The 17623-nt window shown below is 43.4% G+C and overlaps 1 protein-coding gene and 1 long non-coding RNA gene across 3 annotated transcripts in view; one reads left to right on the forward strand and one right to left on the reverse strand.

Annotated features, from left to right (window-relative positions):
* The window catches only part of ARHGAP31 (Rho GTPase activating protein 31), a 112756-nt gene that overhangs the window by 82055 nt on the left and 13078 nt on the right, over positions 1-17623 (reverse strand). The window lies entirely within an intron of this gene.
* LOC117312167 (uncharacterized) lies at positions 11389-15806 on the forward strand. 2 transcript variants are annotated; one of them, XR_012331516.1, is made up of 3 exons: positions 11389-14402; positions 14512-14758; positions 15304-15806. It is a non-coding gene; the product is annotated as an uncharacterized lncRNA (long non-coding RNA). The 2 variants fall into 2 exon arrangements; XR_012331515.1 differs by having other exon boundaries at positions 11389-13076; positions 13168-14758.

Consider the following 17623-nt stretch of genomic DNA (forward strand, 5'->3'; position numbering starts at 1 on the left):
AATGGTAATGAGCAGTTAGTCCTTTATACTTGCATAGTGTAAGAACGTTGCCAACGGCTCAACAGAAGGAAGGGTTTCCAATACGTGGAGCTGTTCACTGACAGAAGTGTCTGCTTTGTGGGGCAGTGAGTTTACCATCACTGCAGAAAACAATCATCCATGACCTTTAAAGTCACTTCCAACCCCTAAATCCCACAACTCACCGGTACATTTACCGTCGTAAACATCCCCTCAGACCCTATATTTCTTCCTCCTAACAGCTCATTTGCATTTAATCTGTTATACTTGGTGGACTTTACTTTTTCCCGTCACTTGAATTAATTTTATTTTTTAAATACTTCAATATGAAATTAATAATTGATGGTTTTATGAGGTATCCTTGAAAAAAATATTTTTTTTCAGATACGTGATCTTTTTTTTTTTTTTTTTTTTTGCGGTATGCGGGCCTCTGAGTGTCGTGGCCTCTCCCGTTGCGGAGCACAGGCTCCGGACGCGCAGGCTCAGTGGCCATGGCTCACGGGCCCAGCCGCTCCGCAGCATGTGGGATCTTCCCAGACCGGGGCACGAACCCGTGTCCCCTGCATCGGCAGGCGGACTCTCAACCACTGCGCCACCAGGGAAGCCCCAGATACTTGACCTTTTTGATCAGCCAAACATTTAATCCTAGATTTATAATACGGGACATTTAAAGCAGATCTTTTGTCCATCGGGGAGGGCAACTTATCTTTAGGGACACATTATTCCAAATTTTCCTACCTAGTGACCAAATACTGTCATCACTTCCCCTTCTAAAATGGAACAGTAGCAAGATCAATTCTTTTGGTTTCTTCTGCCTCGAATGTTGAAGTTATTTGTGTTGGCAACAGCATTGTATATGCATTCAATTCGGTTCATTCCTTCATTCCTTCACTCAGTCAATATTTGTGGAGTGTCTAATATTGTCCTAGGCACTGGGAAGAGGCAGTGAATAACACAGACAAATTCTCTGCTCCTGTGGAGCTGCCTTTTAACGGAATGAGACAGACAGTAAGCAAGATTTTTTTAAAAGTAAATATATACAAGATAAACGAAATATACATTAGATGGTTCTCTTTAGATGTACTAAAGAGAAGAATAAAGCAGGAAGAAGTGTATGGGAGGGGTGGGCAAAAGAAAGGATGTTTCCATTTAAATAGCGTGGCCAAGTCCCTACTTACATGTTGTTTAAATAGTGGGAGCCCCACTCTGTAATGTGACAGTTGAGTTTAAAGTCTCAAAGGAAGTCAGTGAGTGAACAGGGTAAGTATCAGAACACTCCAGGCAGAGGGAATAGCAAGTGGAGATGCAAACCTCAGTCAGGTTCTGGACGCCTGCTGTGGGCTTAGCATCACATGTGACAAGAAGAAGTAAAATACAGGTCTCTGCACAAGGATCTTGAAGAGGAAAGCACACGTGCACCTGAGACAATAGGCAGTCAACTGCCAAGGGCTAAATAGTATAGATCAGTTCACTGAAAAACTTCTCCTCTTTAGTCACAGTGGACCAGCCATCGTCCCCCAAAGCACCCCTTGCGTGCTTCTGACTGTCCACCACACAGGCCAGAATGCTTCTGCTCTAGATCTTACACAACCTTCCAAGCCCAGCCCGAACTTGTCCTCCTCCATGGAGCTCTTCCGGGCCATTGGATTGTATGGCTAAATGATAGCAGGGCTCACCCTCCACCTACTGAATAAGAACCCCCATCTTCACAAGACCCACGGGTGATTCCTGCGCACATGAAGTCTCAGGAATCTAAGTCACTCATCTTCAAATGTGGCCGCACACTGTAAACCCCTGGGGAGCTTTTAAAAATACCAAGGCCTACTTCCACCTTCAGAGATGCTGATTTAATCAGCATGCGGCCAGAGCTGGGCAAGGAGAGTTTTTTGAAATTCCCAGGTGATTCTAATATGCAGCAAAGTTTGAGAATTACTGGTAGCTCTCATTTCCCTCCAAGTCCTCTCCCCACTGTCTTTCCCTGGCTGTCAAACACCCTGCCCTCGGGCATGGCTATTTTTTTCCTTAGGTGGATTCTTAGGGGGAAGTGGCTTCCCCTCTACGCTTTGTCCCCTCCCTCCCGGAGGTCTGCACAGAGTGAAGATGACAGTTGAAGGAGAGGAGGGCAGTGGGAGAAGCAGACTCTGAGCAGACTCCCCAGCCAGCAGTGTGGCCTTGGGCGAGCCGCTTAAAGTCCTTCTCTGTGAAGAGGGAACAACAGTACTCTCCAGTCTGCCTCACGCAGTCTTGGGGAAGATCAACAGAGGTCGTGTGTGAAAGCGTTTGCAAAATAGTACTAATGTGCCTGAAAGCTGGCACGGCTTCCTGGCCAGGAGTCCTAGGATGTTCATTTCAAACTTAAAAATCTGCCTTTCCCCTACTTCTCAAACCTAAGCAAACAATTTTAAGCAAAATTTGATCTTTAACATCCCAAAGGAATGGCTATGACTGTACAGTGTCTGTACTGACGTGGGTAAGCGCCATTTAACGGTCAGACCTCGCTGCACCATCACTTGCCAGAAGGCAGTGATTCTGTGGCTTGAGGATATTTTGATTAGCACCAAACACCCTGTGAGTGTTCAATAAATATTAACCAATGAGGCCTAATTTAAGATGGTACGATGTTAAGACCACAGTACGCCACTATTGAAGTGAAGAGTACTTACTTATCACTTATCCACATGACCAAATTTTCACCTTTTAAGGAAAAGCATAGCATCTTCATTAGCCTTTCTGCTGATGTGCAGACTGAAAGACCAAGAGACCCTAGCACATTCAAAATAGGTTCTCTGTTTTACTAAAAGGAATGGTCCACCGAAAGTCATGCTAATTGCTAAATGCCAGAAGTTAAGAACAGATACAACTGTACTGCCTTTAGACCAAGCACTAGCTGTTGAGAGAGTCTAGAAAGGCCTCTTTACCATATATTTTCCTCACATCTCTCCTTAGGAATTCTTTGAGGTTCTCATTCTGGCAGTTTCTTTGAATAGATACAAATGCCCTCGGGAAGGGGCAACAAGAAGGCCCTAGCATCTCGGTGTGAACCAGATGTTGAACAGAACAATGGTGTCCAGGCTTTCTGGTTTTCATGAATCAATTTAAAAAGATTTCGGGGGACTCACATAGGTTTACTGATTTTTTAATTTTTCTGAGAGAGGACATCAACTAAAACCAGTAAGAACCATTATTATTTCATAGTAGAATGGACAGTTCAAAATAAATAAAGTTATAAAGAACATAATTTCAGAATAAAGGACTGTCCTTTACAAGAGAGGACAGTTGAAGTCTTGCAATTGCGATGATACCACAGATAAACACATTACATGGTCCCTACTTTTCCTATGGCTCTGCATTTGTGCTAGGAGGATTTGAAGTGAATTCAAAATATTTAGTGTCCTGAAGATGGGTGGGGGGCTAAAGAAGGTGGCATATTCTAAAAAGGTGGAAAGAAAGAAGAGAGGAAAGCTCTACAGCAATCATTTTGCCTCGGATTACTTGCAGATACAGATAACAGATCCCTATCACATTGTTCCTGCAGGGAACTTCATCCCTTGGTTAAAAAGCAAGGATGGCAGGAACCTCACATAATATTATACTTGAAGAAAGAATGCTTACAGTGGCAGAAGGTCCCTGGTGCCAACTTTTCTTTTTCACTCATGAGTGTACCTTCTCTGTCTCCTTGGGGGACCCACCTGGACAGAAGGGCAAGGATGAAGGAGAGGAAACATGGAAACAGCATCAATAGTCCAAACCTACATTAGAATGTAACTAATCTGCAAGGCGGGGAGAGCAAAAGGAAATCTCTCACTATAGCTGAAGATTTTCACAATGAAGTTAATGCCTCCCTTACAATGAAGTTAATGCCTCCCTTTGAAAGGATATGAGCCGCAAAGGTGATATAAACATTTTGTGATAAAAGGTTCGCTCCGTTTCGCCCGAGACCCTGAAGCTCAGAGGACCTGCCCGACACCCTCCAGCTGGTGAGCTCCAGCCCCGGACCCCGCCCTGCCGCAGATGGCCTAACCAGGCCTTGAGCCAGCCCCCCACCGGTGTTTCCACAGGTTTCCCTCTCTCAACTGATAGTATGTCACATGAGGCAATTAAAACAATTTCCTAAAGTTCTGATGTATCCTCTCTCTTTCTTCCTTTCCTGTTATCTGACAGGTTTCCCTTCTTCCTGGATGTGGTTAAGAAAACAAACAAACAAAACCCGTGTTTGATGTTCAGGGCACCCCTCCTCCCTCTGTTCTTGCTCTGGGTGCGGGTCTGCACCCTGACCCTGGGTGAGGACCCCACCCTTTGCCGGGGCCGCACCGACGCGAGTTGCCGGGTCGCAGTCGGGGCCTCCGGTGGCCGGGGACCCCGGCTCCCGGGAAGGCGGCGGGAGCTAGTGGCCGGGCTGCGCCCAGGAGTCCGCCGGGCGCCGAGTGACTCAGTGTGGTCCGAGGGGTTTCGGGAAGCGGCGGGAGGCGCGCGGGGGCGCAGGGCTTTCCCCGAAGCCGCAGGGGGTCGGGCTCCGGACGCCTAAAGGGGATCAGAAACCCGTGGGCGGAGTGGCGGGAGAGGAAGCCGAGGCTCAGGGAGCAGAAGCCAGCGTCATTGTTTCTTTTGAGAGGGATCCGAGGGAACCTGGCCTTGACGTTAGGAAAGCTGAAAAGGCCGCCTGAAGGGACAGAGCGCGGCTGTGCGCCCCCGGGTCCCAAGGGCCTTTAGGGAGGAGTTTCCGTCTCCCCAGCTGGCGGGGGTGGGGAGTGGGGTGGGGGGCAGGGCTGGGGATGCGGATTGGAGGAGGGGAAGGGAGTGGCAAGGGGCAGGGGAGGGGGTGTCGCAGGACCCCGCAGCCTGCGCCGGGCTGGGCCGGTGCCCCTGTCCCCTGTCCCATCCCTGACACGGAGCCCGGCGCGGGTCTGACCTAAACCCAGGTCAGCAAGCGAACGACAGAGGAGCAGGCAAAGAGGGAAATGGAGTGAAATGAGGGTCTCTGCTGAAAAAGAGCGCCCCGCGCACCTCCTCTGCTTGGCCTGTCCTTCCCAAACCAGCCGGTTCTCCATCAGAGATTCCTTTGTTTTCCACGTTGGCCTCCCAGCCCTGGGGTGGGAGGCTGGGGTGGGAGATGGTTGGGCAGGGCAGTCCGAGTGGAAACAGAGATGGGGGTGTGAGGTGCAAGAGCTGGCTGGCACGCGGGAGACGTCCAAGGAACACAGCCGGCCAAACGGAGAAAAGGTGCCAGGAGGAGTGATGGGTGAAACTAAACCACCACGCAAGGCAAGTTGATAAAATCTTGGCTCTAAAAAAGAGATGTTAAGATGGTGCAGGGTTGTCACTGTGGGTTAGGAACTTGAATTGCATTATATCTGTTTTCACTTATCTCTGTAAGCTAAATGCTATTATGCCATTCCAGAGGCAAAGAAAAAATCAGAAAGCTACAATTCCAGCCTCAGCCTCCAGCTTCCTGAAGCCAGCCCCCCCAGCCCCTACCCTTGCTTTTGCTCAGGTTCACATATATGAATCAATAACCACCAGCCCCTTTTTTCCTTAGTAGTTTGAGTTGTTCGCTCCCAACCAAAAAAGTTATACACCTTTTAATCCAGTAATTATACTTCTAGGAATCTCTTCCAAAGAAATATCATAACATAAACAAAGAGCCATATGCCTCGAAATAGTCACTGTCGCCTTCTTTATAATATTAAAAAATATATAATCTAAATGCCCAATGATGGGGAGGAGTAAATAAACTGGTACATTTACATGATAAAATATTACAGAGCCTTAAAATAATGCTAAAAGTACAGTTTGATGACCAGAATAAAGACTTAGGTTATAATGCTAAGGGAGAAAAGTAAGACACAACATTAGATATATGCGATGTAATCACAATTATGTGGAAAATATACATAGAAAAAAAAATCCTGGAAATAAATTATATCTTTCTGTGGTAGGATTAACCCAAGTACTTTTTTCTTTCTAAAACACGTATTTTCTAATTTCTGTACAATGGGGAAAAGCATGTATCATTAATTAAAATACTGAGATATTTATTTCAAAAACTTTACATATATAATGTATGTTTTATGGATATATATATTCTTAAAGATATAAATATATAGTCAGTAGCAATTTCATTCATATATGTGTGTGTGTGTGTATGTGTATATATATATATACATATATATACATATATATATATATATATATATGTATATATATATATAAAGGAAGTCACCAGTCCTGGGTGAAAGAAGAAAAGAGGTACTTGAGCAATTTTCCCATTAACTGAAAGATTTTCCACAATTTAAAGGGTATGTGGGAGTTAAAGGGGATGCGTAATTAAAAAAAATTTTTTTTATTGAAACATAGTTGATTTACAATGCTGTGCCAATCTCTACTGTGCAGCAGAGTGACACATATTGATGTTCTTTTTTTCATATTCTTTTCCATTGTGGTTTATCACAGGATATTGAATATAGTTCCCTGTGCTAGACAGTAGGACCTTGTTGTTTATCCATCCTATATAGAATAGTTTACATCTGCTAATCCCAAACTCCCAGTCCTTCCCTTCCCCATCCCCTCCCCCTTGGCAACCATAAGTCTGTTCTCTATGTCTGTGAGTCTGTTTCTGTTTTGTACTGGGTTGGCCAAAAAGTTCGGGTTTTTCCATAACATCTTACAGAAAAACCCGAATGAACTTTTTGGCCAACCCAATAGATAGATTCATCTGTGCCGTATTTTAGATTCCACATATAAATGATATCATATGGTATTTGTCTTTCTCTTTCTGGTTGATGATCTCTAGTTGCATCCATGTTGCTGCAAATTGCATTATTTCGTTCTTTTTTATGGCTGAGTATTCCACTGTCTATATATACCATATCTCATTTATCCATTCATCTGTTAATGGTCATTTCGGTTGTTTCCATGTTTTGCCTATTGTGAATAGTGCTGCTGTGAGCATAGGGGTGCATGTATCTTTTTGAATTATGGTTTTGTTCAGGTATATGCCCAGGAGTGGGGTTGCTGAATCATATGGTAACTCTATTTTTAGTTTTCTGAGGAACTCCACACTGTTTTCCATAGTGGCTGCATCAACTTACATTCCCACCAACAGTGTGGTAGGGTTTGGGGATGGGCAATTTTTATGCATCCAATACATTAATGAAAGGGAAGGACATGCCTCCGATGGGCCAGAGGAGGGGCAAATATCTGAGTATAAGAATACACAAAAAGGAAATGATGCGATCGTAGCTGATTCCTGATTGGCAAGGACATGCTGATTCATGGGCGGAAGGGAACAAGATTGGAATACAACTCTTAATGGCAAAGGAAAGAATACATTCATAAACATAATTACTTAGGAAAGGAGATAAGGGAGTAAACGGTAAGGTTTGGCACCTTGAAAATGGCACCATAAAAGTTCTTTTATAATAAATGTATTTATCAGGAGAATATTTTCTAATCATGGAGATTAGATGTGCAAAATGAACTCGACATGTTCCTGTTTAGTCCAAGACTGTTGATAGCAGTATTTTGTATCTCAGCTCAAGCAGATGATTATGGATTGAGAAATGCTTAAACAAAGGTTTAACAAAATGGGCTCCCTTATTTGGAGCCCATTCCTTTTACACAGGGAGGGGAATGGGAGAAAACCAAGAAAGCCTCATATCTACATGCTGTGTGTTCCTGAGATCCTTATGCAGCAGTGAAAATATACACTAATTAATAAAAGCAGGTTTCCTTTGGTTTTGTGTGAGGATCTGGTAGAACGAAGAAAACTGAAGTATCCTGCAAATAATCTAACACTAGATACTGTATGAAAACAACCGATGGAGCTGAAATTATGTTGAAACTATGTTAGGTAGAAGGCAAAGCTCTTGTTCTGGGATTGAAATCTAGGATTCCCTGGGTGGTGAACACGGAATTTACCAAACCATACACAGAAAGCTCTCTGTTTGGGCTTAATGATGTCTTGGGTGATTCCAATTCCCCTCTCTTGATTCTTCCCCTACCAGGGGAGATCCCTTGCGGATCTCACCTCTCTTGCTGTTCTCAACATGTGTGGATTATTTCTCACTCCCCCTCGCCCCCACCTAATGAGGTGGGAGGACCCACTCAGTTGAGGGCTAGAATCTGGACCTTCGTGGATTCACTGTTTTCCCCTAACAGCACTCTAATCTCCCCTACATCATCACCCTCCAGCCTCCCCAACTTTATCACTCTATTTCCATTCACTGGAATAGCTCAGAGTGGGCAGGAAGAACCAATTATGGTTCTTTTCAAACTTTCACAGTTAAAGGCTAACTAGAGCCAGGAGATAGGATGTTTCAGCACTAGGACAATGGTAGGATTTCTACAAACACTTGTTGGTTAAATGAAGAAATAGGGAGCACGATGTTTGGGTTGCATATGACTTTGTATGGGTACCTAGATGGAAGGTGGGAACTGTCTTGTTTGATATCCTGCAACTCATGGAATGCAGTGAAATTTAGCATCTTAAAGAATCTTATGCTACAAGGTACAGTGATTTCTTAATATCTTCCATCAAAAAAAAAAAGCAGTAGAGAAATCATCTTATTAAAAAATTATAATAGCGGAACAGAAAGCACTTCTGTTTACTTTGCCTAAAATCCAAACACCAAACATAAGCATTTATATGACACTTGGGCTCACAAAATGGAAGAACTTTTTTACCTTGTCCTAAAACACACAAACAAACAAAAACCCTCTAGACTGTTTTATAAAAATATGTGATGAAATCCAGAAGGTGCTTTTATCTCATAACACCCATACCAGAAGATTAATCTCTGTGGTTGGTGTCTTGTTCTGGTCGGGGATATGTCTGAGCCCAGCTTTGGAATCTTCTTCAGTTAGAACATCTGCTCCACAGTTGTTAATGTTTGTTTGCTATTGCCCAAAAGAAGGCAGCAGAAGTGAAGAATTTTTTAACAATGAATCCCAAGATAGACTAGATCAGCAGCATCGCTTACTTTGAAAGGCATTTTTTGGGGAGCAATGTGACCTGTACGTAAAAAAAACAAAACAAAACAAAAATGGGCATGTCGTTGGACCAAGAGATGGATGTCCATCCAATACTGGAATGTAGTTTAGCTTGTTTTCATTACTTCTCAAATTTTTTTCCCAGAAATATTTGCTCATTGAATTATTACTACATTCCACAAAACTAGCTGAGCTTAGTTTTTAAATTTTTAGACAGAGATTTGAATGTTTAACTCAAAATAAATCATAAATGAGAGACTGATTCCACAGCATTCAATTAAGAGTACGCAAGTGTAAAAAAGTCCTAGCTGTCTTAGGAAGTCTAAATAAAATATGTAAATAATCTATATCATTTGGAAATTTGCTACGTTAGGCAAGAAACAAGGACAGTGTCATTTCTTTAGGCTCTGTGAAGCTAAATTAAATTAGTTGATCAGTAAGAAAAATATCTCATTTTTCTAAATAATGTGAGTGAAGTTCATGAAAAACCAAGCATACTTGCATTTGCAGAGTGGAAAAGTTACATTCAAAGCAAAATTCAAATTATTAGATGATTTTTTAAAAAAGATTAGAGTATAACCCCTCTGTCAATAGTGTTATCTTTAAATTATTCTTATCACAAGAGTTATTATTCAAGAGTTCCAATGGAGGTCGTTTATATCAGTTTTAAATTCTACCTGGTGAAAAACCGTTGAGACCTAGCATTTGAAAAACTGTAGACACAGCTGGGTTTAGTTTCAAAGCTCCAAAATTAAAATGAAAGAGGGAAAGACCCTAATCCTTGAAACCATCTGTTCAAAGAACAGTGGAAAAAAAAAAAATGATGACGGTCTTCAGCTGGGGAACAACAATGGCCTCTTAACTGAAATCTGCAAGTCCCCTTCCTATTCACGGTTCCAGCCGATCCTCACAACATCCCTGTGAGGTCTATGAAACAAATATTTTTATCCTCATAAAGCAGATATATTATATGTCACTCCATGTCACATGCAGTACTTAACCCCACGTCACACAAAACATCATTAGCAAAGGCAGGACTTCAACCTAGGTTGGCTGCTTCAAAACTTCTAAAGTTCCTTTTCTGTACCAACTTCCAATTCCATTCTTCCTTCCTATCCCCCTTCCTTTCTTTTTTCCTCTCTTTTCTTCTCTTTCATTAAACATTCATTGGGATGCATCTGTAGTGCCAGAAATTATTCTTTGTTGCCACTGTTCACATAGACACATTTACATCCACGATGGCGAAAAGGCCAGGAACTATTCATAGAAATTTAGAGAAGTGGCATTAAGGCCAGCCCTTCGGCTCTGCTTCATTTCTTTACTGTTTCCATTGAAAATGGAACCTTCTCACATCATGTAAAACACAAAACAGCGTGTTACATATCAGGGCAGTCTCCCCCCCCCCCCTCACCCCCAGAACTGACTTTGCATGTCTATTCCGCAGGCTCTGTGAGATGTCTTATCTCCAAACAAAACAAGACACAACATAACACCTGGACTGCCCAGAGGAAAGGTTCCAGGGCAAACCTAAGGGCAGCAGATCTCAGAGAGGAGGTATTAGTGAGGTCAGGAGGGGCCATGGGAGATAAATAGTTGGCTGGGTGGGTGACCATGAGACAAAAAAGTTTTGCTGATTTGCAGATCTAAGTAGTAGTGGTTTTCAGACTTTTCTTCTAAGCATGAAGTGCTTTGTTCAGATAAATTTCACCCTGAAGCATAAAACAAAGAGCACTGAAGAAAGCAGAGTGTTCTGGCTTAAGCAAGGTGGGGGGACCCCAGAGCCCTCCCTTCAGGCCTCTCTAGTGGCCCCTGCTATAAGAAAAGCATAGCACAGATTTTTTAAAAGATAATTAATTTTTATTGGGGTATAGTCGCTTACAATGTTGTGTTAGTTTCTACTGTACAGCAAGGTGAATCAGCTATACATATACATATATCCTCTCTTTTTTGGATTTACTTCCCATTTAGGTCACCACTGAGTAGAGTGCCCTGTGCTATACGGTAGGTTCTCATTAGTTATATATTTTATACATACTATCAATAGTGTATATATGTCAATTCCCATCTCCCAATTCCATAGCACAGATTTAAAGTTATCTGTACTTAAATAGCCCTCAAAATAAGCAGGCAAGCTCAGTCTCTTAGGATTAAAGTATGGTCCCCCAAGCAACTATTTCAGGAAGAGGCCCTAACTCAAGCCCACTCCAACCCAGGGGATTTGGAGAGAAGCAGCAGCTGGTCAGGGATGCCTCTCTTTTCCTGGAAACCTGATTACTTATCTTCAAAGCAGAGAATCTACCCGAAGCGGGACAGGGGGTGTGAAAATAGAAGGTTTGGGTTCCTAGGGAGCTGGCTGGGGGTTATTGGATTGTTGTGGACTGTATTAAGTTTATCCAGTCCTAAAATAACAGTTCTCTTTAGCAAAAGTTACTCAAACACATATCCCTCAGTACCACACTGGGAAATTAGTCATACTTTATAATCCTTTAGCAATTCACTATTTTCAAAGCACACTATTTTCATGTCCATTGTCTTGTCAGATCCCCACCCCATGAGGCAAGCTAGACAGGTATTATTAACCCCATTTTACAGATGAGGAAGCTAAGGTTCAGAAAGATGAAGGGAATCCCACAAGGTTACATGGCAAATACCTAGGTCTTCTGATTCCCAATCCAGAGCTTTAAACATGTACACGATGTACATAAATCTTGTATCCTAGCGAGTAGTAAGTAAAGGCCACAGATCTGGCATGATTAGTTTTGTGTCTTTTGGGAACAGCAGTGTCCTGGTTATGCAGCAGGTGTAATGATGACCTGCTTCATCTAACTCACAGGACCGTGAAGCACAAAAGAGAGGATTTGGTGCAAGCACTCTGTAAGGTGCCATGTAAGGGTTTGTCACTCCCCAACCCTCAGTCCCCTGCAGTCTTGGCAGGTTCTCTGTCCTTCTAGTAGCATGGACCTCACTTTTACAAACCCCCCAAAAACGTATCTCACACTCTGTTGGTATCATGCAAGTCTCTTATGAGTGTCAGCTAGTGGCCAGAGGAGCCAGCCAGCCAGCCATGCTTTTGCACAACCTCAAACCAAAGCTCTCTCCCTACGTTGGGGCTTCAGGGATGCGATGCCAAAGGTTTCCAAGACCGCTTTACCCTGAACCCCAAGCAGCGGCCATGAGGACTGTAGGTCCAGCTGATGTTCAGGGAGGGACTCGAGAGGTGTGTGCATGGCCTCCGTGGAGTCATCGCAGGTAGGAGGGTCTTTGTCTTCTTGGCAGAATCAGAGCCTGAATTTGGCAGGTTCATCTGAGAGTGATCTGTCCTCTGCAACCAAGTTCTGAGGGGATGACTTTGTAAAGTCAAACGGCAATGTCATCATTTTTTATAGGAATTCACAATTGGGTCTAGGCCGTATATAGATGGAAGCTCTTGCATAGGAGAGCAAGCTACAGATGACAAAAGGTGTCTGATGAACACAAAATCAGAGTAAAGAAAGTTGAAATTTAGAGAATATGTATGCTTTTACAAAAATGAAAATACCTTATTGTTTTTTCAAAGTATAAACATACATGTTCATCATTAAAAAAAAAAAATTCAGACAGCGACACAGCAAAGTATACAGAAGAAAGAGAAAAGGATCCATCCAAAGAGAGCCATTGTTAACGTTTTGAGCATATTCCTCCAGAATTCTTCTTACATGTATTGTTACCAAAATGGAATTACGTACACTTTAGGTGTTGTTTTGTAAACTCGTTTACTTAAATATCGTTGGACATTTTTCTATGCCGGTAAATATATGTCATCCTTTTAATCAGCTATATAATAAAGGATATTTTCCTCAAGCTGTGAGGGAGTCTTATGAACCCTCCTTCTCTCCTAAAGGCATCATCATCTGAGCCTCTTCTCCTGTCTCAGGGATCCCTGATGCTGGTTGGTTCTGAGAAACACGCTGACCCATGACTTCTGGCCAACACCAATGAGCAGCCAGAAAACCTCACTGGACCAGCTGCATCTTTTCGGGCAAGCAGCTGTACTCTCCAGGGCCCCAGGTTCTCCATGTGTTAAATGAGAGGTTTGGATAGATAGACTTCCTAAGATTCTTTCAGCTTGAACATGATGATTTAGCTTCCGGTTCACTTATCTCTCTGTTTGCCTTGGTATAGGAGGTTCCTGGTACTGAGTGAACGGGGTGCCACTGGAGCCCCAGCTGTGCACCTGCATGACCTACTTCAAGACCCTGAAGATCCTCTGCTGGGAGCAGATGGTTGAAGCTGGAAGGTCTGGGGGAGGCACAAGGCTGTGTGGGAGGGTCACATAAGGGAAACAGCTCTCCTGATTTCCTTCCAGTATGGCAGTGAGTGTTAGCTACAAAGAGGCATCAGATTCACAGCGTATCAGTAAGTACAGCCTTTGTGGCCATTCAGCCCTTTCTGAGCACTAGGGTCTAAAGTGTAGCATCAGTACAGTGTTTATTTTCCATTTTAAAAGCCCTCTTCCATATATTATCTCATCAAATTCTCATTCCTGTCTTTTAGATGAGGAAACTGAGATTCAGAGAGTGGGATGACTTGCCCAAAACCAGATGATGATTATTTGCCAAATGAAGACTCCCTAAGCTCCACCAGTGCTTCACCAGAGCTCACCCAGCTTCTCCTCCACCTCCACAGTCTCCCCATTGAAACACAGACACATGACAGATGCACACACATGTGCAAAATACTCCTGCAGAACACACCCTCCATCCCCACCCCACCACCACACACTCCCAAGACAGCATTGCCCTTCCCTGGGTCCATCCACTCCTTCAACACATATTTGTGAGTGTTATGCTAGGCGCCAGTGGTAAACTGATAAACCAGGGGACATGGTTCCTGATCTCACAGAGTTGGTCCAGGGTCAGCTAGAGTCTAGAATGAGGCAAGAATAGGGTGGGGCTGAGAGTGGTACATTCAGTACAGGGTACAATGGGAGCACATAGGAAGGGCCCCTAACCCCTCCTCAGAGGGATCAGGGAAGGCATCCTGGAGGACGAGACATCCAAGCAGAGACCCAGAAGATGGGTTGGAGTTGGCAAGACTGAGGTGGTGGAGCTAAAAAGAGAGACAGGGAGAGTGTTCTACACGGAGGGTGGAGCATGTACAAACACGGGGAGGCAAGGGGAGCACGGCACTTTCGAGGAACCACGAGAAGTACAACGTGGCCAGGGGACCTGCTCAGGTGGGGAGATGGTGTCCATTGAGGCCGCAGAGGATGCAGGTGTTTGAGTGTGATGGGCTGGTAAACCTTGTTGGTATTTATGGAGTTGATGTTTGTCTCGAGGGCATTGGGAAGCCATTGAAGGGTTTAGTGAGTGACGTTGGTGACAAGCTCTCATCAAGACATTCTCCTTTTGGCCACTGTAAGAATCTACGATCGTAACTAATTTCAATCCTACTTTAAGATACACTCTGGCTTTAGTTTCTGCAAAATATATGTATGATCAACTTTGGGATACTTTTCCTGTTTAGGCTACCACCTCCATTTCACCTGCTTTTGCTGCTCTTCCCGGGTCTCTGTGGTCTGGGCCAGGTTGGCTCAGATGACCAGAGCACTGTTATCAAGATGCCATGGATATGCCAGCAAGTAGCTTCTTACTGCTCCCTGCTCCCAGCCTCAGCCTTAACCCGGGGCCTGGACTCCACACGGACAGAATATGGGCTGACTAACCAACATCCCTCAGGAAGACTGGAAAACAAGTTTAAGGTATAATAAGAAGTAAGTGAGCTAGGAAATTCTACCCTCATCATAAGCAAAGGGAAGCAGTATTACTATTCAATAAGTTACAGATAATAGAAGTTGTCAACGAAAATGATGCATGGCCCATACAACACACTCAATAAATGCTAAATCAATTGAACAGTATTTAGACAATAAGAGAAGCTTTATAGGAACTTGTAAAAAAGAGGAAGATTTCGATATAAAGAAATGGTTAAATAAGCTATGGTATTTTAATGATATCACATATATGTGGAATCCCAAATATGACACAAATGAACCTGTCTATGAAACCGAAACAGAATCATAGACAGAGAACAGACTGGTGGTTGCCAAGGGGGAGGGGATTGAGGGAGGGATGGAGTGGGAGGTTGGGGTGAACAGATGTAACCTTTTATATATAGAATGGATAAGCAACAAGGTCCTATTGTATAGCACAGGGAACTATATTCTATGATAAACCGTAATGGAAAAGAATATTAAAAAAAGAATGTATAGGGACCTCCCTGGTGGTGCAGTGGTTAAGAATCCGCCTGCCAATGCAGGGGACACGGGTTCAAGCCCCGGTCCGGGAAGATCCCACATGCCGTGGAGCAACAAAGCCCGTGTGCCACAACTACTGAGCCTGCACGCCTAAAGCCCATGCTCTGCAACAAGAGAAGCCGCTGCAATGGGAAGCCTGCGCACCATAACGAGGAGTAGCCCTCGCTTGCTACAACTAGAGAAAGCCTGCATGCAGCAACGAAGACCCAACGCAGCCATAAATAAATAAATTTATTTAAAAAAAGAATATATATACACACACATACACATAAAAAACGAATGTATATATATATGTATAACTGAATCACTTTGCTGTACAGCAGTAATCAACACAACACTGTAAATCAACTACAATAAAAAAATAAATTAAAAAAATAAATTATGGTATTTTATAAAAAGTATATATATATTTGCTTGTACATGCACAGAATATCTATGAAAGATTTCCAAGAAAATTAACACTAGTTCCTTCCCAGGTGAGGAACAGGTAGGATGAGGACAGGAATAGGAGGGAGATTTTTTGCTATACCTTTTAAATTCTTTTACAATTTGAACCACAGGAATGTAATACCTGATTTTTTTAAAAAAATTAACTTTAAAAACCATCCATTCAGCAGAATCTCAGGCAGTAATTAAAAAGAGTGAGATCGAACTATACTCACAAAAATGGATCATTCTCCAAGATCTATTGTCATTTAAAACAGCGTACTTCAGAACATATGTATGTTGTAACTTTAACTTTGGGGGGGAAAAAAACAGAGAATCATTCAATATGTGTATTTTTTAGTACATACACAGAGAAAGGTCTCTGTGTTGTTTGACGCAGTAGTCATGAGCCACATGTTGCTACATAAATTTAAATTAATTAAAAGTTAAAGTTCAGTTCCTCGGTAGCACTAGCCACATTCCAGTGCTAACAGCCAGAGGCGGCAGTGGCTGCCATATTGGATAGTGTAGATAGAGCATATTTCCCTCAGTGGGAAAGTTCTCGTGACAGAACTGGTCTCAATGAATCCAGCCCAGACTGTGAACTGGCAAATGGGACTGCAAGGATGTGAGAAGGGACTTTGTACTTTATAAATCTCTGTATCGTTTGGATTTCTTTTTAACAATTGCTTTAATAATTTTACAAGGGTAGAGGATGGCTCACACCTGTAGCAGGTATTTATTGCTCATTAAAATTGCATCCTGCATTTTTTCATGACCCCTGCCATTCCTACTCAGGAGCCAAGGGATGGCAGAGCACCGCTAGAGGAGTTACCCCAGTGAAGGGGGAAGAGAGATGCCCGTTGTCCGCAGTGAACACAAGCCCCTGTTGCCCCCTCAGGCAGCGGCTGACCATGCTGCCAGTCTCACTCCCTTCTGGGCCTCTGCTATTCAGTCACAAGGGACAAAATCAGTTTGAGTGCCTGCCAGCAGGAGAAGCAAAAACTGAAGTATTTTTAGTTCTTGGAGTTCTGGAGTTTGGCAAGGGCAAGGCGGGCACAAGACAGGGAGTCCCACCTCCAAGGGACCCTGAGGTCTCCTCCGAGATGGGACCTAGGCCGGTGGGGAGGGAAGACCGCTCTGAGGTGGGGACAGTCAGCCCAGAGTGGAATGGGAGCACACGGGGCCAAGCTCAAAAGGGCACCTGGGAGTAGAACTGGCAAGAACAATAGGTCTGATATCTGCTCTATGGTTTCTTAAATTGGGGGATGACAGGATGAAGAGAAAGCTGGAGGGAAAAAGAGATGGGATGGAGTAGAAATGTGAGCGGGAGGCAGGTGGGAACGAATGTTACAAAAATTTTCACCTCAAATAAAACGTGGATTTGAAATGTTAAACATCACTCTGGTTATCATCCATAAGACAGAGAGAAATGAAATTTCCTAAGATGGAAAATAAATAGATGAAATGAACTCTGAAAGCCTGAGTTACAGCTGCTTGGGGCACCTCACTTTTCCTCCCCCTGAAGGAAGTTTATTCCTAGACTAGGGTCCAATTTTTTCTCAACAGCAGCAATAGAAACAGCAAAAAGGACACACGCTTTGAATGTGGCTCGAGATTCTTCTTCCTTTCTCAATCTGGAACTTACTATAAACCTCATCCAGGAAGGTAGGTGGCTCAGGCTTCAACCTTGTTCCCTTTGTTCTTCTCTCCAGAATGTCGATCCTGCCATACTGTTTTACACCTCGACACCTTTGCTTATATTGTTCCCTCTGTCTGCAATATCACCCCTTCAGGCAGAGACTACTTAGATTCCACTCATCGTAGAAGATCTAGCTCCTCTGAGTCAGAACTGATGATATCCACTTCCTCCTGTGGTTTGTGTGAGGTTCAGCA

The sequence above is a fragment of the Tursiops truncatus genome, chromosome 4 (assembly GCF_011762595.2).
Source record: "Tursiops truncatus isolate mTurTru1 chromosome 4, mTurTru1.mat.Y, whole genome shotgun sequence".
Taxonomy (NCBI): domain Eukaryota; kingdom Metazoa; phylum Chordata; class Mammalia; order Artiodactyla; family Delphinidae; genus Tursiops; species Tursiops truncatus.